This window comes from Gopherus evgoodei, chromosome 1 (assembly GCF_007399415.2).
Source record: "Gopherus evgoodei ecotype Sinaloan lineage chromosome 1, rGopEvg1_v1.p, whole genome shotgun sequence".
NCBI classification, from domain to species: Eukaryota; Metazoa; Chordata; order Testudines; family Testudinidae; genus Gopherus; species Gopherus evgoodei.
The window spans coordinates 206,359,679-206,383,727 of NC_044322.1; the positions used below are offsets into that span (position 1 = coordinate 206,359,679).

General features: G+C 40.9%; 1 protein-coding gene across 12 annotated transcripts in view; it reads right to left on the reverse strand.

The window, feature by feature from the left end:
* The window catches only part of ZBTB20 (zinc finger and BTB domain containing 20), a 626,502-nt gene that overhangs the window by 358,920 nt on the left and 243,533 nt on the right, over positions 1–24,049 (reverse strand). Inside the window, exons 1-3 of one of the 12 annotated variants that reach the window (XM_030533299.1) lie at positions 13,048–13,214; positions 7,194–7,306; positions 6,389–6,466 (exon numbers count right to left, since the gene is read on the reverse strand). The exons of the other annotated variants lie outside the window; for them this stretch is intronic. The gene's annotated coding sequence lies outside the window, so the exon portion shown is untranslated. Of the gene's footprint in view, positions 1–6,388; positions 6,467–7,193; positions 7,307–13,047; positions 13,215–24,049 lie in introns of those variants that run through there. 12 annotated transcript variants of the gene reach the window in all.

Sequence of the window (24,049 nt, forward strand, 5' to 3'; positions counted from 1 at the left end):
TTTTAAAAGATAACTATGGTTAACTCTATCAAAGGCCTTCCTCTGGTCCATTGAAACAAGCCCCACATCAGATTACAAAGTTTGCTAACAGTAAAAACATCACAAATTAAAAACAAATAACCCAAAATACAGCCATTAGGAATACAATATATTTGGCCAGGGTGTGTAAAGAGCCCAGACAGTCCTTCAGTCAATTGGCTAGGTTCCGGATAAAATCTGATAATCAGATAAGAGAAGGGAAATAGGTCTCCAGTTCTGTAAGTCACAGAAGTCCTCTTTTTGTGCAACAGGGTGATCACTGTCCTGCAGCAACTGAGGGGCAGTTCTTTCTCCTGGATTTGCTCCAGCACCAGCAGAAAAAGAGTAAGGACTGATAATATGACAGAAATACTAGTAAATTTCATATAGCAGAACATCAATACCTAGGGCACCAAGCGTTCTCTGCAGAGAACTGGTGGACTGAAACAGAGAGCTCTTGCAGCAACAGCGGGGTGTCCAGACACCGCTGTTCCTCACCAGTCAGATGGGATAACTCTTGGTGCAGCTCCTCCATTGCCAGCACACCACAGAGTACCATAAAAACAACCTGCTGTGTTGGGTGCTTTTCCCTGGACAATGGCAGACCATGTATGGCAGTGGTGGGAGGAGACAGAATCTGGCAGTGCAGATGCAGGCTCTGTCTCCTGCTGGCCCCTTGGATGTCCCAACACCCCTGCTCCCCACTATACAGTGGTCCCACATTCTTATCAGGGGCCCCCAAGCCAGTAGTGCATATGCAGAATCAGGGTCACCACAAAGAAAACATTTCATATTTTTCAAGGTAGCAAATACAGTAAAATCTGCCTCATCTATGTGGTACTTTAAAACCAAGTTCAAGGGCTGTTCAGGGGTATTCAGAGCCGCATAAACCTGGCACCAGAATGACATAACATGCCCCACATTTGGGTTCTTGCAGACGAATGGAATCATCCTAACAGCAGGAACTACCTTCCCCTAATGGGAGAGATCACATACTGGTGTCTCATTGTGAAAGAAGGGGGGACATTTGTACTGTAGTAGCAGGTGTAAACAAGAATAAAACTTGAACAAAAGCCACCTTGACCGAGTCCTTCCTGTGCTGAACGATTCACAAACTACTCTTGGGCAGGAAAATCACTACAGATCTGCTCATTCAAGAGGCAGATTTTATATTAATACAACCAATAACATTACCTACACTCAGCAACACATCCTTCAGTAGACAGCAGGCACACAGCGAACCCCATGCTTGTGGATCAAATTGCTAAACCTCTCTGAAGTGGATCCCAGGGGGAAACCCCCTACAGATCCACAAGGAAAAGGATGGAGGCGGGGGAGACCAACAACACTCTTAAAGCAAAGAAACAGCAAGTGATAAGAAACAAAACCAGGTATCTTCATCTTGGCTAGTGGGTTCAGTCCTTGGGTTTGCAGATGTTGCCTTGGGTTTGCAGATGTTGGGTGTATTTTTCAAGCCATACCAAACACAAAAGATGTGAATCAAGGACCAACCTTTTTTCATTTGTTTCCCAACTAGGGCTGTTCAAAACTGTATTTTTCAACAGAAAATTGGGGGTTTTTTCCCCAGAAGTGTCTATTTTCCTTGAAAATTGTATCATTTCGGTCAGGAAATTCTCAGTTGAAAATTCAGAAGTTTTCAAACAACCACCAAGAAGTTTTCATCTGAATATTCATGGAATGTGTGCAGGTGTGTGTTTCCAATAAAAAAATCAAAACTTTTCACAGGGAATTTTTTTCCAATCAGCTCTATATCTAACTTATACGAGTATGAAGACTCAAAATGGCAGGGTGAAGATAGGGCAAGCAGTGTGTATGCAGTTAGGATTGAAATGGTTTCATTTTATGTTAGAAATGAGCACAAATCAAACCCCTGGGGTTCTGAGTGTGAGGAATTGGTTTCTGAATCTGGATTAGAACTTCATTGCTTGGCCCCATCTCTGTAATTTGACCAACTCAAAATCTCAGACACATCCTTTGACATTTTTGTTTATACAGTTTCTATCACTGTCTGCCTTATTTATTTAAACCGTAAACTCTTTAGGGCAGGGATGGGCTCCTACTCAGTATTTGCATACCACTTACTGCAGTGGGACCCTGATCTTGTCTGGGGATTCCAGATGCTATTGCAATACAAATAATTTATAAACTAAAATAATAATAAACTAAACAAATGATCAGGCAAACAAGTTATTGTAGTTGTGAAACTTTTTTGTAGCTATTTTTAAAATTGATTCTATAGAAAAAAGAATTAATAGACAGCTGTAAAAAGATTCACATATGTTAAAGCCAGAATGGATCTTTATTATCACCTAGTTTGACCTCCTGCATAACACAGGGCATAAGAATTCACTCAGTGATACTTGCATGGAGCCCACTAACTTGTGGTTGAACTAGGGCATAGCTTTTAGAAAGACATCCAATCTCAATTCAGAGTTCAAGTGACAGAAAAACCACCACATCCCCTGGTAAGTTGTTCCAGTGGTTACTCTCACTTCCCAAACTCACTATTAGCAGGACTATCGATCAATTTAAAAAAAATCTGAACTAGGGATGGATCCAAGCTCTAAAATCCAGGTGTTTATCAGATGAATCTGGCTTGTGAATGCCCAAATGTTCAGGGGTGTTTGGATGTAACAGTTGAGTCATTATAAAGAAAAGAATCAACTGCAATGTTTGGACCTGGATTCATACATTGAACATAGCTTTTGCTCTTGGTGGGAGAGATGGCTAGCAGTGAAAGTTTTTAGCTAGACAGGACCACCAGGGATGAAATTGGGGCCAGGATTTCACCTCAGATTCTCACAAGATTGAAGATCAAAAGGTTTCTTCCTGAATCATCTAGCAAGCAAAAGCCTATTACACCCTACATCAGACAGCATTTTTAGCTAAAGTTTACATGCCCACAGAGATTAACTGTTTCCTCAGATCAGACAAAGTGGTCAGTGAGTCTCTGGAACTAGGGCATAAAGCTTGGCTTTTAGTTCATCAATATTCACTAAGAATTAATGTGCATGCTTGTTGCCGTGAAATGACATGAAGAATTGGAGACAAAAATGAAGAAATAGAGCCCAAGAGAAGACAGGAAAAGAACAGCTGAAGCAAAAAGCCTGGGTCCAGTGGTTATTTTTTATTCTATTTTACAGTCTGCTCTTAGATAGCCCTTTCTCATCATAGTATTGTGAAAACTATATGGAGTTAGTTTGAAAAGTTTCTGATAGCCCTGCTGACAAAACATAGACCAGTTCAAGGCCCTGAATACGGTTACAGACAAAAGTTTAAGTCCCCAGCTCCCCTAATCCACCTCTAACCATAGTATGTGAACAAAATCTCACTTTAAAGACCTAATGTTATGTATATAAAGATTCTCAATCACATTTCTAATGAAATGCAAGGAAATATTCCATCAGCCCACAACCCCGGTGAAGCCACCTCTGGAGCCAGCTAGACAGACAAATTGTACAAAACATGCTGCACTGAAGTGGGGAAAGAAGGAGGAAATTTTTCCCAAGGACATTGAGCTAAACCTCTAGCAAACAGACAGACAAATAGAGAAATGCCATCAAGTTGCCTGTTAGACCTCACTTTGCTCAGCCAGTCCTTAGTAACAAAGATCAATTATTTATCTATATGTGCATATGCATGTCGATAGATACACAGAAAAAGCACATTTTTAATCTGTGTCCCTCCGATATTCACATAGGGTAACATTCATGCTGGTTCAGAGAGCCAGCACAATGCCTAACAAAGTCCCACTGCTTTACTAGCGCTCCGCAGAGAGGTAAATTTCACCCACAAAAGCAGTGAGGGCCACAGTTTTAGGACCTCAGCTGAAATACAAACATCTAATATACTACCAGGCAGTTAATTTATATACCTCAAAAGGATAAAGGACTAAGTTGCTGCTGTGGAGATTTGAACTTCATTTGCTGAAATGGCAAAGGACTGCAAACCTGGTGCTCAGATCACTAATCCACCCCAGGGCCAAAATGAAAATATAATGTAAGTGCAACATAGCCAACTCTAAGTGTTGAATGAATCAGGCCACCAAAATCCTGAGACTGACTAAAAATCATTAGATTAAAACAAAATCGGTGTTGGGTTCTTTTTTCCTGCCTTCTAGTTTCTGAGCCTTTAGGTTACCTTGGGGTCACACATTCAAGGTTTCCTCCACAACTTTTTTTTTTTTTTAAAAGAAAGCTGAAATTCTCACCTAATCACCTAACTCCAAGAGCTGAGGCTTTAAGAAAAACAACAGAAATTGCAATACTCACAATAAAATTGTGACAGTTGGCAACACTGTAAACAATGCACACACATCCTCTCTGTCTAGGACAGAGTCATAGGTTTACACAACATATACAAGCACTGAGATTACACATTAAGGGCCCAATGCCACATGACTCTGAGCAGCTCTGTGGATGTGTTGAGCACCCTAAGCAGGCAGTGACTTCACTATGCATGCTAAACCCTTCATAGCAATACTCTATACCTTGTAGAACGGGGCTCTAAAATTCCAAATCCTGATGAACTCAGTGGCAAAACTCCCATAAACTTCAATGTAATAAGACTAGCATGAGTATTACATTTATTGGGAATAGCTGAAAATCTAAGTGATCAAAGATACTTAGGAACCACCATACTCCTTTCCATTCCACCTACCACTTAGAAGAAAAAAACCTACCAACATGCCTTTCAGAATGATTTTGCTTTTTGAAATTTAAGTCACAGATGAATGCTTGGACAAGACCATGAAAGAGAAGAAGAGAACACCCAGACACCTATGCCAAAAGTAATTGCATATGTTCCCCAAACTCAGAAGATGCTCTTAGTTCTTAGCCCATATGTTAGTCAGATGAACTAAGTTAAGTCATAAGTCTACAGGAAGACATCCTGGGGGCTGTGACTGTGATGCACTGATTAAGAATCTGTTCTTCCCAATTAAAGACATATCCATAATTATTTCCACTTGAGTCACCTGCACTTTCTGTAACATATATACCCTCAAAAGAGATTTAATATATTATGTTAAGTGTGTCAAATATAACATCAATTAATAATACTTTATGTCTGTGGTGCCTTTTATCCAAACCAGAGCAGTTTACACGCATTAATAAATCAATACCCCTGCATTAACAACCCAATTTATGAGATAGAGAAACTGAGGCACAGAGTGGTGACATGCACCAGGGTCACATAGCAACACCTGGCAAATCTGGGAATGCTTCTGATTCCCAGACCGGGCTTTAACCACAAGTCCATTCTTCAATTTTAAAACTGTTTTTGTGTTTTACAAAAGCATCAATGGCTTTCCACAATCCAGTTAACACTGAGCATGGTTATAAATAGTCAAGGTAACCTGTCTTTATCTAATCTATTAACATGTAAGAAATACAGATTTCAAAACAAAAAACAGGCTTTGCTAGCATAATGCAGTGCCTCATTCCCACTGCATCAACATCAGGAAGGATTTACAATATCTCTGTCCCACGTGGTGTTTATAAGGAAACAGTATGACTGTCCAGCACACAAGATTACTAAATTAGAGGGGCAGAGGAGGGGGAGAAATTATCCTCTGTTCTTTCAAGCTTGATTCCAGGTGAGGTATCTTGAAATTAAATCTTTCAGCTTTGATTGCTGACAAAACAAAATGTTTCCACTGAAGGTATGTACAGAATGCTTTAGGAAAAGGTCACAACAGGATTTGCAATATTCAAAAGCTCTTCAGATTTTGAGATTGAAGCAATCTGCCCCTTCATCTCTCCTTCAGCTGAATGCACCAAACCCTGTAATACTTTACTAACTTTTTACTTGTTCCTTGCTTGGGTAAAATACCTAATGAAGTCAATGGGAGCTTTGAGTGAATAAGGATTGAGAAGAAAATTTGTAAAGGACTTCAGATTTTGTCTGGTTATTATCAAGATAAGCAAAAGGGTCCAGAAGACCATCAATGAAGAAAATGGAAAGAAATGTTTCATGCATTCCTAGTTACTTTTAATTGCCCACCACACAAGTAATACATACCACTAGGAGACCTGACACTTGTAGGTAAAGATCCTGGGCCAGATCCTCAGCTCATGTAAATCAGTGCAGAACTTCAGTGAAGCTGAGTCAATTTATACCGACTGAGGATCTGAGCCTTTGCCTGTAAATAGATCATTCTATATAATTTTAATGGATAGCTAAAAGGTACCTCTAATGGCTACTAGGAGAGCATAGTCTCATAAACTATCATATGATTCGAGTGTAGACAATAAATTATGCACCAGTCATGGTAATTCTGCATGTTAAGTTACATTTTTATGCTCTCAGTGTCCAGATTGTTAGTGCCTGCGTGTTTTTGTAGTTGTACCTTTCCACATCCTCATCGATTTCAGAGTTGTTATTCTCGGTCCATAGCAATTGCAAGAAAATCAAATTCCATCTGTTTCTGGCAAAACAAGAAAGCGGTATGAAGAAATCAACAGAAAACTCTGCTTCCTAAACCCCACTATGCACCATCCATGTCTTGGCTATGAACACTCATGCCCAGGCGATCTGTGCAAAATAAACTAGCTGCAGCTAGTAAGAAAGTCCCATGATCTATTGGATGTGCCAGATGGTCACCAGCTGACTGACTTGAAAAAACAAAGCAATTGTGGGCATCTACACACTATGAGCTAGCTTTCCATTAGTATATGGCTTATCCATCCCAGTTCATTAGGGAACATTTTCAATGAACAGCTCAATGGATATGAACTTTTTTATTAAGATATCTGTGTATATCAAGATCTCTTCTATACTGTAGCAGAGGATTATCACTCAATTGAAGGCTTCCAGTTTGAGAAAGTGAGACTTCTATGTATCTATTTTGCAGCCTAACCAAACCAGACCTAGGTCTTTGGTCCTGCTAAATAAAACAGCTGCAGATCTATTCACCTCCTCTTTGAATGAGCTGGGGAGAATTATGAACCAATCTTGTAATAAATACAGCATCAAAAATGGCATTTATCTTTATAAGATTTACTCTGCATGTAAAAGAAAAATACCTCCCTGCACTGGCAAACTATGCCTAATCAACAAACTCAGGGACTCACAATATTCCTGTATAAATATTACAGAAAATAAGCTTCTGAGTATCCCCCAAGTGAAAAATGAATATTAACTCCCAGACTCACAACTCAGGCTGCAGCATAGATTCTGATGGCTCCATAGATTTCCTTGTATTTTATCCATGCTTTCTGTGCTTCATTGGTAGAGCTGCTTTTTAAGTGGATATATTTCCCCCCATCTGTACATTAAATACAAGACATTTGGTTTACAGCACTGAAAGGCTTAGTAGTGCAATGTGCACTCACAGAGGAGACATGGGTTTGGACTGGAAGCAACCTTGGGGACATTGGTCAGTGGAGTACAGACATATTATAACCACAAATTAATTGAAAAAGGAGTCTCCTTGTGCAATGAAAAACTACCATGTTTTCCAGCATTTTTCTTGCCTTCAGAGCCGTGCAACTCTTCAAGAGACAGTGTGACTAGGAGCTCAGCAGGAAACTAAGTCAGAACTCCTGGAGTCTATTCCCAGCTTTGCTACTTACTTGCTCCATGACCTCAGGCAAATCATTTAAAATAAATATGCATCCATTTACTGACCTGTAATACTGCATATGGATGTAGCAAGCCTGACTTAAAGTGCTTTGATTTCCTTTGATGAAAAGTGCTATTGGAGTAGTATTATTGTGGCTTCTTCTGTATTTTTAAAGCCCCCTATCTGAAGTTACCTTCAGCGTCCTTCCTGAATTTTCAAGCCTATTCTTCCTCTAAGAGTTTCCCTTTCAGACGGCAATGTTGTTAATGGTTAGCATGTGCTTCTTTTAGAGGTATATGAGATGTTGACCTAAGGTCATTTGCAGTGCCAGCAGAATACAAAGAGTTATGAATTGATTGTCTTCAAGTCTTGATTGCAAAGGAAGAAGAGAATGGGATATTCTGCTGGCATCTCTCTGCATAGCTCTATTTGACTTTTGTTTACAGTTCTGCTTATATGTACGGACAGAATTCTGTGTCCTTTTCATTCATTCCATTCCTGTAGAGTCTCTCAAAATTTCTCTTGGTAGGGAGCCATTCTCTTGAAAGTGTGTGTTCACTGTGTTCCATCTTGTTGGGTGTTTTTGTTAAGCAAATATATAGAGTATGTACCATTACCAAATCAGTCAGATAGCTTAGGAGATTTGGACATTCAAAGCACAAATCACTGCTAATCAAAATGCTGAGGGTCAGGTGCACTAGGTTAAAATACTGAAGGGAATTCGGTTACATTAATGAATATTTAGGAAAGTCCAATATCTCAAGCAAAGCCAAATTCAGCCTTTGATGTATGTTATTTCCATTAAACTCAACAGGGGTATCCACTTAGTCCCTGGCTAAGCTTGACTGATAATGTACAGTAACTGCTCACTTAACGCTGCAGTTATGTTCCTGAAAAAATGCAATTTTAAGTGAAACGATGTTAAACGAATCCAATTTTCCCATAAGAGTTAATGTAAATGCAGGGGGTTAGGTTCCAAGCAAATTTTTTAGGAGCAGACAAAAGGCATTATATACTGTACAGTACTGTACTGTGGTGGGGAGGTGACCCTGGCTTACCCCTGGGGCTCAGGGCTGGGGATGCAGGGTCTGGGAGCAAGTTAGGGTGCGGTAGGGCGCTCAGGGTGCGGGTGCAGGGTCTGGGAGGGAGTTAGGGTGTGGGAGGGCGCTCAGGGCTGGGGAAGGCAGGAGGTGCAGAGCACGTACTTGGGGCAGCTCTTGTTTGGTGCAGGGAGTGTGCAGGTGGCTCTGCGTAGCGCGGTACTGCCCAAATGGCCGCGATTCTTGGAGCTGCCCCCTCCAGCCCGCAGGGCCACTCGGAACGCAGGGTCTTTAGGGGCTGCAGGGCCCTGGGCTAAGGGGGCCCCGGGGCCCTGGTCTGCAGCTCTAAAGCCCCTTTCAGAATGCAGCCCTGCGAGCATGGGCTGGAGGACTCAGGAGGCGCAGAGGCGGCCACGCAGCCAGCAACCGGAGAGAAGCAGCGCTTTGAAGGGGAAAGCGCCACTTCTTTTCTATGTGTGCACAGAACTTGAAATTAGCAAATGTGGCAGTGTTTGTCCAGTGTCTTCCACCACTGTGCCTGTCTATTACCAGTGCCGTTGATTAGTTTCTCAACTGTCTTATACTCAGGTTGTAAGCTCTTTGAGGCAGTGACTGTCTTTTTGTCCGGTGTTTGTATAGCACCAAGCCCCATGGGGTCCTGGTCCATGATTTGGGCTCCTTGGCCCCACAGTAGTAATAACAATAATAAAACTCTCATTTGCACTGAACGCACACAAAAATGTAAAACAAAGGCCATAAATAAAGCAGGCATTGACAACAATCAGAGCATGATGGGATCTGATGTACTTCAAATTGGGTCCATTTCATCCTGTGCAATGCCTAGATGCTGTGGGAAGGGCACATTAGAAAGGTCATAGATTAGGTAAACTAGATCAGATAGACAGAATGACAGAATGACTCTTTATTCTGGTGCCTACATAAGCATTCTTCCCCTCACACTACCACTATAAACTTCTTTGACCCAAGTCAAGAAAGAAAGGGCCACAGAGGAGTTGGATAAAAGGGCTTTTTTTGTTGTCCTTTCTTTCCCCTTCATCAGGTGACTTTTTAGGGACTTTCCTGCGTCTTAGGCATCTTTTTTGCATTGTTTAATATTATCATTAATAATTCATATTTTTGTCTTTCTCCTCTCACTCTGACAACTTCTATTTTTAATCAATGGGCACACGTCAAATTGCTTTGTTATTTATTTATAATGTAAACTGACAAGGGGATGGAATATGTGGTATAAGATTGAGAGACAGTTTCTTTCATAGGGCAGATTTTTCTTAGCAATAGAGATATATCACACTCTCCCTATTGGCTTGAGAGGGCAGGTAACACCAATAACCAATGTTGCCACAAACACCAAAGGACATTTTTATTGAGATGATTACTTTGTGGTTAGTAACACAGAATTACTATGCTCCTCTGGGGTTGGATGACTCCAGGTTTGAAATTTTGCTTTATTCCCAGACCCGTGTATTTTCCCTGGGAGGGAGAAGCGGTGGAATCCACAGAAAAAGTCATGCATAATATTAATAATGACAGGCCAAAATCTCATTCATGCAAATCTCCAATTGAAATTAATGTGATTTGGTCCACTTATATAGCAATGATCTTCACAACCTCCCTGTGATACAGGTATTGGCATCGTTAGTTTACAGATTGAAAATAAAAGAGGTTCAATAACTTCGCCAAAAGCCAGGCAGCAAGTCAGTAATACAGTCCATACTCAAACTATAAGACCATACTGCATCAGTACATATATTAACTAATTAAACAATTAATGTGTGAAAAGAGAGCTGTCATTGACAACTGGCTTCAACCGTATATTCTTGGCATTTTTCTTTTGTGCATATCGGATACACATATATTTTATCCTGACTCTGATTTGAGAACTCCTCTAGTTATTCACTGGGATTATTTCATATAGTGAAAGCATCCCAGAGTTCCGATTGAGTAGAATTTGACATAATGACTGCTTTAGTGTGTTTTGAGGGAGGAGACAGCTCTGTCTGGACTGTGGGAATGGCTTGGTGGAGCTTTGGATTGTACTTGGCAGTAATGTTTGCACGCTGGACAGGATGTTGTCATACAGTGCATAGTCACTGAAAAATACAACAGAAAGCTAAGAAAAAAAGGATTAGACATACGTTTTTAGGATGTGAAGAATATTTTGGCATGCAAGTGCTAAATCAAAGGAGGGGATGGACTGAGATTGTCTCCCAAGACTCCTTCCGCCTGAAGAGGTCTTGCTTCCCAAATTCCTATGGTTACCACCACTCAGCTTGTTAAAATCTCAGTGGGGACTCTGTTTCAACTTTTTATTTCAAAACACAGTGAGAGGCTTGGTGGAAAAAGTAACATCCCCCTCTCATTGCCAGGCCAGGCCGAGTGCAATGGCAGTGGATACAAATGCTAGCCAAGTAATTTGCTATGGACCTGTGAGCCAAGCAAGTGAGCTAGTGAAGTAAAAATCCCAAACTAGCCATGTGACCTGGCCAGTAAGTTTGAGAAGAAGTGTAGAGGAAATGGAAGCGGGGGCTTGTCAACATGGGAAGTTTTTCAGATTAACTCTTTTACTTTTTCTAAGATAAACTGCCTTGAGTTCACACTCTAAAGTTCTTTTTTCAAATAATCTGGTGTCTCATTCTGCATTAATTAGTCCGGAAAAGAGAACACAAAGACGTTTTCTTTGATGTTATCCCAGTCTTAATGCAACCTTTGAATGCCTTCATCACCATGCCAATAATATTGAGAATAAGCACGGCATTCATGCTGCACCCTCCCTCATGATTTACACTTTGGGGATATACAGAATATAAAATCTCCAGATAGTTCCAGTGAGCATACAGCATTTAATAACCATATGTTCTCTGTCCTAAGGCTGCTATTGATTCCCAGTTGTTACTGGATCCAGACTTCAACTTGACCACATTGTGAGAGAACAGATTGTGAATTCACACTACCAGAATTATTAGAAAAAGGATCAAATCCTGTTCCCCACTTCCATGAAGTAGGGCCCACTAGGGCAAGTCTCACTGAGGCTCCACAGCCACAAAGTGCAACGAGAATCGTAAAGTAACCAGAGTTCCCTCTTACTCCCAAGTGGCTGAGTAGCCTCTATGCATCCAACCCAACCCCATTTCATAGGAACAAGACTCTTCCTAGCCATGCACAGCAGCTAGGCCCCTGGTGGAATGTCTGAGTTGCAGAGCTTTCCATAGGAAAAACCAGGGAGACTGACTGGGATGCACAGTACATAGACAGATTTTTCGACGGACAAATCCAGAACAGAGCTGTCAGGCTAAGAGGCATAACAGGGGGTGATCAGATCCAAGAAACTCATTACCACCCCCACAACCCTATGATTAGCCAGTAGATCTCCCCTTGCTGACCTCTTCCCATGGCCCTTCAAAACCAAAACAACACTGAGTGACCACAAATCATTTCTGCCTTCCTCCCCCAGAAGATGCACAGGGTCTTTTATTGCTATCAAGGGCTGAAGCAGCCTTTGCAGCCAGAATGTGGGGAAGAAACAGAACCAGGATTGATGTAGGGCTACTCGGCGGAGGAGAGAGCTCATTTGCATTAGGTCCTGACTTTCATGGGTAGCCCTGTGCACACAGCAGAGATGAATCCCTTCCATCGTTTTTATACATAGACTAAACCATCTTTAGGACCTTCCTGGTGCTAAATCAGATTACATGCCAGCCTTGGGCTAATGCTGCTATATAAACTGAGCCTAGGGTTTGGCCTGATGACAAAACTTTGCACTATAAATCAGTGGAAGAGCTGGGAAATTAACCCTACAATCCACGCTGTCATTCTGCAGCTCTAAATACTACACAGTGTTTCCCCCACATGAAGAACCTTATATAGTTAATAATTTCCTGTTATTTATACTGCATGATACTCGTGTATGGTGCTTCACGGACAAGCTCAAGTAGAAAAGTCCTTGGCTCAGAGATTTGACAACTTCATGGAGTTAATATGACCACAGGCCTAGCCTTTTGGCTGTACCGATGAATGGCTTCCTATAGCTCAGCAGAGTTAACTGAGTAGGCAGTAATTTGGAAATCAAGAAAATGAGGTGGGATGCCACAGCTCTTTCTGTATGTGAAGTAGGCCATAGCCCTCTACTTATCTGTGCCTCTAAAAAAAAAATGCAGGGGATGAGGTGGGTTTATTTAGTTCTCATATGGGCCAACCTTATCCTATTTAAGGATGGGATTTTCAGAAGTCCTCAGCATTGGCCTAACTCTTATCCCACTGAAATCAATGGCAAAACTCCCATTTATTTCCATGGGAGCAAAATTAGGCCAGTGTTGAGAGCTTTAGAAAAGCTCACCTTAAAGATACTGCAGAAATCAAATATTAATATTTTGTGCCAATATACACCTGCCACACAGGTCCTCTCTCCTCACTTTGCTCTCCTCCAAGTATTTTCATTTCACCTCAGCTGAAGTCTCTCTTTCTTTCTTCTTCCATAATATACCTGATTTAATTGCAAAGGCACTTAGATACTGTACCTATATCAATATGCATGAGTAAAGAAATCTCCAGGGGGAAGGGATTCCCATACATATTACAGTTAAATATTCAATGTATATTGGTATATAGAGATCTATATAATTACAGTCTGCCAATAACAGGAGTTAAACACCGTTTAAAAGATATTATTTGCTATGTGTTCAGACTATAAACTGCCACAGAATTAAAAAGGCAGAGCTGCCTAGGGAGCCAGTGTTTATGTACAGAATCAATGATTGGAAGATTGTATCTTGCAACAATGATGGTGTTAAGAGCACTGGGCCAGTGGAGGAGAAGCATAGTCTGCACAAGCTGAAATCAGCCTGAATTGATGTGCACACTACTGATGCTATTGATCTTCTGCTTAAAGCACAGGACTAGGGGTCAGGGCTTATGGATACTATTCCTACATCTGCCATTGACTTGCTGTGTGGCATTAAGCAAGTCATTTCATTTCTCTGTGCCCCATTTTCTCCACCTGTAAACTGGAGATAATTATCCATAACACAGAAGCATTAAGAGATGTTGTAATACATTATGGTTTACAGAGCACTTAGAGATCTCCATATGAAAGGTGACAATATTATTTTTGATGTGAAAGCAAAGAGAATTTATCCTTCCATTTAATCACTTTATTTGGTACATCAGACGACAGTACCAGGCTGCTGTATACACTATATCTAATCCAAAATTAATTATAATAGGATATGAGCCTTGTAATTCAACACAGTGAACCAAATTTTATCTTGACTTATGCCCTGGGCAACCACATTGACTGTCCAGAGATGTAAATGAGGGCAGAATTTAACCCAGTATCTTCCTCTCATCTCACAACCACAGTTTGCCATTCCATGCCGGTTTCCTACTATGACCATAGTATACTCCCATTCACAGGATTGGATACCGCCTTGCAAGTTTTTGAATATTATTTAAAAACAGATAAAAAGAATAATGTACGTGAAGAGGTTCTTAGTTAAAGCTGTGCAAAATATCTACAACAATATTCAGAATTCTTATCGCAAATTTGAAATTGCTCAGACTTTTACAAAAGTTTTGCAACATTTTAATTCACTTTTAAGCAAAATAATTTCCCCCATTTTTGAATGTCTGGGAAACCACGATAACATTTTCACAAAACATAAGCATCTCAGGTAAGTAAGTAAGAAATTTGCAGAACATTTTTTCTGCAAGCAATGTTTCAGCAAGGTGCAAGGGCATGAACCTGAGGAATGTGATAGTATTTTTACTACCTGCCCTACTAGCCCCTTACTAGAGAATTTGATTAGTGATCCTTTCAGGGAGATACTTAAGCATATGCCAAACTTTAAACACACAACTAGTTGCATTTAAATCCATTTGCATGCTTCAAATTAGGTATGCGCTTAAATACCTAACTGAACTGGGAGCCTGGGTTTCCTGAATTCTAGAAATAAGACTATATCGATAGGAGTGCCCTAAGAAAACAGATACCTATAAAAAGACAACTGAAGCCCTCATCAATGCAGTGTTCTTACTGGTCCTTAGACTCAAAGGGGTTATAGTCAGACACCAGTCTGATGTCAGGGTAAGGGGATGGCCAGCTCCCTTCCCACATAGCCCCTCCTCCCCAAGTTCTTGGTTTCTGGTACCCAATTGACATTTAAGTACTAAATCTTTCTTTCCTGTTCTACTCCATTTTACTATTAATTATTTACAGACATACCCATCTGGACACTGTGCAAAGACAGGGACTGTTCAGCTTAGAAAAGATACAACTAAGAGGGGATATGATAAAGGTCTATAAAAACATGAATGGTGAGGAGAAAGTGAATAGGGAAGTGTTATTTACCCCTTCACAAGAACAACAGGTCACCCAATGAAATTAATAGTCATCAGAGTTAAAAACAAACATAAACAAGAACTTTTTTATACAACATACAGTTAACCTGTGGAATTTGTTGCCATAGGATATTGTGAAGGTCAAAAGTATAACAGAGTTCAAAAAAGTTCATGAAAGATAGGTCCATCAATGTCTATTAGACAAGATGGCCAGGGACACAATCCCATGCTCCAGGCTTCCCTAAATCTCCATCTCCCAAAAGCTGGGACTAGGTGACAGGGAATCGATAACTCAAAGATTGCCTTCTTCTGTTCATTCTCTCTGAAACTTCTAGCACTGACCCCTGTAGGAAGACAGAATACTGGGCTAGATGGGCCTTTGGTCTGAACCAGTCTAGCTATTCTTATGTTCTAGTCTGAGCTGGCCGATTTTTCAACACCTCTGGCTGGAATGCGATAATATGCTCAGAATGAAGGAATTGATCTTTTCAGGTTTCCCCTATGATAGCCAGAGTTCTTTGCCTTTATTGATTCTCCTAGCCTCTCCCAGCTGCCTGCCATTTCTTCATCTCCACAAACTAGGCCAAGCCTCCAGCCAGGGCAGGTTATTAGTGACAGTACCGCTGGTAAAGATGCAAGCATTAAGGGCCAGATTTTGTAAAGTGCTCTAGACACCTTCAGATTTTCAAAAACAACTCACCATGTTTGACTGTAAGTGCCACAGTGGGATACAATGGGTGCTGTTGGATGCTGAGCTCTTTTAAAAAGCTCTAAATAAATTAATATCTGTCACAACAATGATCTAAAGCACAGATAGGTAAGAAAGAACCATTTATTTAAGCTTCTTGACCCTCTTGAATTTTAGGATTTAGTCAAAAGGTACTAAAAACCACGTCCAAATTCCCATAGTGCTGCCTATCCCTGTTATAATACTTTGCTTTGCCCTGTGTACTAACTGCTAAAATAAAAAGTATTCACATAATATCTCTGCACATCCATTTCACCATCTGTACAGGGGATGATAACATTTCTTCATCTCACATTGGTACTGTGACACTTCATCAATTGTTTATGAAGTACTTTGAAATTCCCAGATAAAAGGTACAACCTGCAAATCTAAGAACAACAGAGTGCTTCACACTTAATGAAGTCTCCCAACAGCCCTGTGAAATAGGGATTTCTTGTTATCCCCTTTCACAGATGGAGAAACTGAGGCCCAAAGACACTAACTGGTTTGCCCAAGGTCACACACAGTCTAGAGCAGAGCCAAGAAGAGGATCCATGTGCTTTATTGCCAGTTCCAGTCTCTAACAATTAGACAACACTTCCTCCCTACAGTACTTCATGGGCATGATGGCACTGTAATTCAAAAGTGAGGCATTACTTGATTTCAGTAACTCATAGGTCTGAGACACCAACATAGCTCTGTCACCTTCACCCACTTATCAGAAGTCATGTGTTTGTCATCACCAGCCGCTGCAATTCACAAGTGTGAACTGCACTGTTTAGTGCTGCAGAAGTACAGAGCCATTTATACTAGATGGGAACTACCTGCTGGCAGCAGCTCACTTAGTGCTAATTCTAGGTGGGAGTTGCTTTTAACTTTTATTTTTTATTTAAAAAGCTTAATTAGGAGGAATGAAAACTCATCAGGAACGAAAGATTTCTAAATGTGAAAAAAAAATGGAGGGGATGGAAAGCTGAGGCAAACAGACATGCATGCTTAGAAAACACAGGGCTGGAATTTAAAATGTAGCAATATGGATGACGGCTGCTCCTTTTGGGATTTTTACTGAGCCTTTCCAAGGGATGCCTTCAATTTTTTTAAAACATTTGAAAAGGAGCAATATACCAACACTAGGTTAACATCAAAAAGAAAAATTAACAGTGAGTGCTGTGGGCGCGTACTGTGAAACTTCTCTGCTGGCAGGGAGCTGGGAGATTGAAAAACAGCAATAAGGTTGGGGAGGCCTCAGAAGCAGGGGAGGTAAGGAAAGTGCCAAGAAAAAAGCCATGTGGAGAAGTACTTTTGGAGCACATGAGGTCGGAGTCAAAGCCTCAAGAAGTAGAGGTCCTGTGGAAGGGGGAGGGAAAGGAGACTGATCCTCTGTTTACTGAGGTTCTTGAATGAATGCACTAATAGTTTGCATTAAAGTAACTAGCTATCAGCTCCATTGAAAACATCCACATTACGGGTCTATGAAGAAGTGACTAGATTAATAGATTTTAAGGCCAGAAAGAACTATTATCATTATCTAATCAGACTTCACGCATAAGACAGTCCTGCCCCAACATACAGCAGGCAGGGTGTTATATAAAACAGGATTTTTGTGGTGGAGTCTCCTTCATTTGTTCCAAAGTTCTGATCAAGAATTTGGATGGGGTTTTCCTATGGTATTACAGACAGTACCAGGAGTAGAAATTCTGCAGGTGGGAAGCAGTAGGAGCTGGAATTAGGACTGGAATGACTAGCACAAAGCCTCCCGGCCAATATTTTTTCATCACACCACAACAGAACAATATTTCCTCCCAACGAGGCCCCTTGGGAACACTTTATTCCCCCGGGAACCAGCACCTTACTCTTCCTCTTAAGTAAAACCCATCCTCCTTCTTTGCTGCCTTCCTTAGAGGAGGAAGGAAAATGCCAAGACCAGTGGCATGGGTGGTGGGATTCAAAGATTCGGGCATAAAACAGCAGAAAATAAGGTTGCAGAAAAGATGCATTATACAAAATAAACTGGGCAAACATGAAGAAGAAAATAACCAAAACTCCAGTTACCTGGGCTAAATTCTCCTCCACTAAAGTCAGAGTGTGTGCAAGTTAGGCCAAAATTAAGGCCATCAGAGTCTAGAGGTTTAGGGCACTAACAGAAAAGGGCTGAAGCAATTTCTTTGCACTTCATTTCACCACCACCTATCATTTATGTATATACAACAAATACTAGGTCCATTAGAAGCTTTCCTACTGCCAACACTAAAATCAAAGGTAAGTCTGCCATACAGTATCTCCCTGACATCACAGCAGCTCATGAAGCTAATTCCCTTTTCCTCCATCTCGTGGCGAGTATCTTCTCTTAAGGGCTGACAAGCTGCCATGGTCTTTAGGGTAATTTGGCCCCGTTGGTAATACCTATTTTGTCCCACATGCTTTCTATTCCTCTTTGCATTTCTGTGCAATCACATCAGATCAGGGACAAGTGAGACTATGTGAACAGGTGTGGTGAAAAAACAACCATACTAAAGCAGCATGGTAGGGGCAAATCACTTCATAAAAGGACACTGTATCACAGGCTAAAGTCTATGTACTTTTCACATATCATCTTAAAGGGCTGTCAAAACTGGAGACTCACCTGACAGTAGTTCCCATTCTGTCACAGAGAGGAGGCAATCTAGAAAAGTTCTTGAAATTTTTGCAAGTTTCTCAGTTCAGTTTTTGCAGTATTTTGTTAATAAAACTAACTGAACAGTTCCTTTGCTTCCACTAGTGTTGCTCACTGCTGTTTCCATTTAAACCTCCTTTACATGCCAGGCCAAAGTGTCTCCCTGGGTCATTTTGTACACACTGCTGCTTTAGGGACATTGTCTGTGCAAACAGAGGATTGACAACAGCCCAGGTAGGAGAATGGTCATTAGCTTTAATCTAACATGGGTAACAACAGCAGTGAAGCCATGGGGGCACAGGCTTCTGCACGGCTAGCAGCCCAAGTACAAGCCTGCCAGAGGCCCTGGGTATGTGCTCAGATTGCTAGCTGAATCCCATGCTGCTCCATCTATACCATTATAGTTACCAGTGCTAGCTGCCTACCCATGCTAAATCGTACCTCACTTGCAGCGTAGACATGCTTGTAGAGGTGAATTCATTCTGCAGTTATCTGAGCAGTGTTTGAAATAGGCAGGACAGCTGTGATACAGTTATAGTGACATGCATCCGACGAAGTGGGTATTCACTCACGAAAGCTCATGCTCCAATACGTCTGTTAGTCTATAAGGTGCCACAGGACTATTTGCTGCTTGAACTGGAGTTGTTCACATGAATGAACGAGTGACATAGCCCACTAGTTGCGGGACCAGTGAGAGATTAAAGGTCCTACTACAGTTTACAGCTAAGGGAGATCTCCTCTAGCTCAATATGCAGAGGACATGGGAACTGAAGGGCCAGGATTTGTGTCCCATTCCACAGGTGCAGGAGTAGGAGAAGGATGTTTGTATATCAGTGGCTTCTGTTGCATTTGACTAGAGGACTCTCCTCACAATATTACTCTCCATCAAGATTGTTCTGTGATCAAACCTTCATCTCACCCACTCTCTTTTTTACAAACATCTCCTGATCTTTTACTCCCCACCCCTCTAGCAGTCTCAGACTTTTCAACTCAATCTTCTTTCTTATTTAAACTTCTTCCAATGGTTTTGTAGTCTTTTCAACTCCCTCGCCACAATTTTTATAAATTTTGTGCCAGTCCTAGAACTAGGGGATTGTCTTTTACAGAGCAATTGCATGTATATGATGTTCCAGGCACCTGCATGTGTATTTCAGACACTGTGGCTTTCCCCTAGGAAAACAGTCTGCATAAAATTAATGATCTACAGTGAACTGTGCCCACTCCTGTTTTATTTCTTGATGATGGTTATTAAGAGTTTGTTTCCTGGTAGGGTTTAATGAATTGTACCTTCCTAGTAACCTAAACTTTACCAACTGATATTAACACTTGAAAAGTCTGAGGAGAGGGCCAGGAACCTTGTTCATTATTTGTCCATCTCTCTAACTTCTCACTACTAGCCAAGGATTCTGAGAGGTATTGGGTTCTCTGGTTCTTGAACCTCTCTTTTGCACTGAAATAAGGGATACAGGCTTTTAGTACTCAGAGTAGAAGATTAAGAGCCAGGATACTTGCGTTCTATTTTTAGCCATGCCACTGAGTCACTGTGTGGCCTTGCATAAGTCACTCCATCTCTGTGGATTTCACTTTTCCATCTATAAAATGGTGGTAATAAGACCTACACATCTTTCTGAAGTGCTTTGACATCCTCAGATAAAAGCTGTTATAAACAGGCCCACTGAAGAGCTCTCAGCACTGTATGGAATTATCTGAGCAAGCACGTGCCATTGATTTTGACGGGACTACTCATGCTTAAAGTAAGGTATGTGCTTAAGTACCTTGCTGAATCAGGGCCTAGATCAGGCCTATTAGCATATGGTAGTTGTATTCTCCAAGCATTTTCTGTCTCAGCTTGGGTTTTATGGCTGCATGAATGTGGATCAAAGCTCTATGCCTAAATCATCAATAGATTACAGGAAGCAAGTGTGATGAAGACTGGACAAGTGGAATAAGTTAATATGTCTGTAGATAACAGTAACTGTGTTCCTTAAAGGCCAGAATGTGAGCAACCAAGTTAGACAGCCCCATATCAAAACTGAGAAGAGGTAGGCAAGGGTAGAGAACTCGCTTCCCTCCTTGGTCCAGGTCCCCCATAGCCCAGATGCAGTAAACTTCTAGACATGCTCTTAGAGCCACCTGTCTCCCCAAATATTTCCTAGTGTGCACCGAGGAAGGTGAATTACAGAAGGTGAAATTGGAGTGACAGAGGATATTGGGGAAGCTGGGCTGGACAGTGATGCTTGGACTGGAAATAGGTACGGACAGTATTAGATTTTTCCTTCCTTCTTAAAGGTCTAGATGTGTTGTTTTGCTTGAGAATGTGTTTAGTTATTAAAATGTGTATTTTACAAATTTTTGGAATGTACTTAGAGTTGCAGTAAACACAGAGAATAAGCATAAATACATAAAAAGGCAGATACTGTTTTTTAATAACAACACACTTTTCCCTTCTCTATCACCTGCAATCCAAAGTTCACAAAGTAGTGAAGCAGCATTAATTAGTTACTCCTCAGCTATTACCCTGCTTTTGCAAATGGGGAAACAAGCACAAAGGTGAAATGCCTTGCCCAAGATTACACAGCAAGTCAATGACAGAGCCAGTATTCAAACCAGATGTCCTGCCCCAGTGCTGTTCTTTAACCACATACTCATCTTCCCTCTTAGCAGTGGTTACTTTCTAACATGTAAATGCCCTTTCTGCATAATCTAACATAAACATAACTTTGAAAACCTAGCCCTTTGTTTGGACTGTAAGTCTACTTCATCACCAAATCTTCTCTTGGGAAACAGCATTTCTTTGAGTTGTAGAATATAAAATGGAAGCAGAGCCTATTAGTTCAGTGGTACTTCAGGGCTTTCTATTCAGTCATTTCCTTTTCAACATGTGTTTGCTCCCTTTGGGGTAAGTAAGAAGGCAGAAAGTATGCTTTATCATCTTACCACTGAAGGTGATCATTTACACTGTAGTTCAAAAACACCAGGACAGCCTCTGCATTTTTGACTAGGGGGAGGAGGGAAGGAAATAATGGGGGTGAAACTCAATTACCTCCAGCAAAACTCAACATGCAATTGCACTACATGAAAACAAGACACCTTCTTATTGATGCTGCTCTTCTTGATCAGTATATTGTAAACAGGTATAGATAAAAAATCTGCCACTCTGGACTGAAAGAAAAATGGTCTAGACATTTTAATGTGATTGTTAGTCTTGAATTAATGCCTGCAATTCATATCATTCAAGTATCATAGTGCCACCCTAGGAATATTCTCAAACTTCGCCTGTTTTTTTCCAGGAAGGGTGGACCAATTACTGATTCATACTTTCACTATATCACAATTGTGCTTTTGTTTGGCATCCTCACGTCTGTTGCAAGTCACTTGCAGATGGTCCAGAAGCCACAGGACACGCTATACTTTGTTCTCATCCCAGACACCACCATTTTATGCAATCTTTCTAGGCTACCACAAGGTACAGCTATGTTTTCTACTGGATCTTACTTTTGACATTCAAGCCTTTTCCAGGGCTTGCTCTATTTTAACGTTATGGACAGCACAATAAAAATTGCTCCATGTGCAGTGGCAATTGAAAAATAAAACAATATTAGGATTTATAAGGAAGAGGATGAAAATAGTTGTGGGAATATTGTAATGCCATTATATAACTCAATGTTCTGGCATCACCTGGGATACTTTGTCACCCAATCTCAGAAAGGATACAGCAGAAATAAAAGAGGTTTAGAGACAGATGATAATAATGATTAGAGGACTGAAGACACGTCCACCCAAAGAGAAGCTGAAAAGATTGGGAACTCATTGTCACAAGGTATAAGAAAGGCCAAGAATTTACTAAGAGTAAAAAATGGAAAAGTCTGCTCCATGCTGACTGACTATTTGCTCCAACTCTCCCACTTTCCCTCCTAGTCCTCCTTCCTCACAGTCTCTTCACCTAAGTTTCATTCCACACCTACTCCTCTTACCCTCTTCTCCCTTTCTCTGCCCCCCTTATCCACCATTCCCTTTTCTATTTAGTTGACCCCTTTCTATAAGTAAATATCACCCTTGCCCTCTCCAAAAAATCATGGAACTAACATGACATTTGCTGCCATCACATAGGTCACTCTGCTTATGTGTTCTACCCCTTCTCCTGCCCTATGTCTTAGCTATTTAGATGGCAAGATCTTCAGGGCAGAAACTGTCTGCTTCTCTGTGTTTGCTCAGTGCTGAGCACAATGGGGCCTCAAATGCTGTTAGCCCTTATGCACTGTGGTAATAAACATGTTAAATAATAGAATAAGAAATACAAAAATAATTACAGACATTCATATGGATAAACAGAACGCCCACAATTGCATTACAATGCAGTATACATGTAAGGACTGTACACTCTCATGATTTCAGGGCAGAAGCCAATCTCTAACTGATAGCTGTTGAGCAGAAACTTCCCCTATGGGCAGGTTATTCTATAACTGTTCATTATGGGAGATTCTAGCACTTTTTTCTGAAGCATGAGATGCTGTCTACTGTGATGCTCACCAGGAAGCTTCAAGGGAGCCGGTATGCTACCATTATGTGACAAATCTGTGAGTAGGCCATAAGGTGCACATGTGCTCACTAGCCTGCCAGCCAGCTGTCAGTTTGCTCAGCTCAGTGCCCAGTGATCCCTTCAGGTGGCCAGTCTGCTGGAATTTACAAAAAAAGAGCACAAAAGCCTGCTTCCTGTAAAACCAACAGGGACATGGGGGATTCCAGGGTATTCAGGGATACATGGCACCTCTATTTACGCATTCAAAATCAGATTGTTTTGATCATTCACATTAATGCAGAGTATGGTGTGAGCATAGGAAGAGTCACTAAAGGGTTTGTTTGTTTTTTGGTGGCAAAATATTTCACAGGATTGGCAAAAATTGCTAAACATGGTTCTGTCCACATAGACATGAATATACGTATGTGCTCGTATACAAAATATCTAGTGTGGACATTATGATGCCAATCTTAGGCACAGATACTGTTAGCACTATTTTTCTCTACATATATCATGTATATGATGTCCAAGACAAGACTGATGATTATATGTTAAGGCTGAGTTACTTTTAACCACATTAGAACTTCTTGGCCTGGAGTGCCTTATCGCTATTCTGAAACGGAATTTATATATCAAAGAAACAAACAAAAAAAGAAGGTCAGACCCAGACATGTCCTGGTTACTGCTGAAGTGGGGAATTTCTCAGAGCCATTCAAAAATATCTATACATGGGAAAAGCACTATAGGCTCAGTAGAAGCTAAGAGATACAAACACCTCAGTAATAGGTATTGGGGTAGCCATGTTAGTCTGGATCTGTAAAAGCAGTAAAGAGTCCTGTGACACCTTATAGACTAACAGACGTATTGGAGCATGAGCTTTCATGGGTGAATACCCACTTCATCAGATGCTGCCCCTGGAAATTTCCACTACATGCATCCAACAAAGTAGGTATTCACCCTCGAAAGCTCATGCTCCAATATGTCTCTCAGTAACAGGGTTACCAGTTTTGGTTGAATATATTCCTGGAGGTTCCATCACATGACATAATCTTTCATTAAACATTAATCTTTATTTCCTGGAGACTCTAGGACAATCCTGGAGGGTTGGCAACCCTACTCAGGAATGGAGGTTGTTTGTAATTCTGAACAAAAT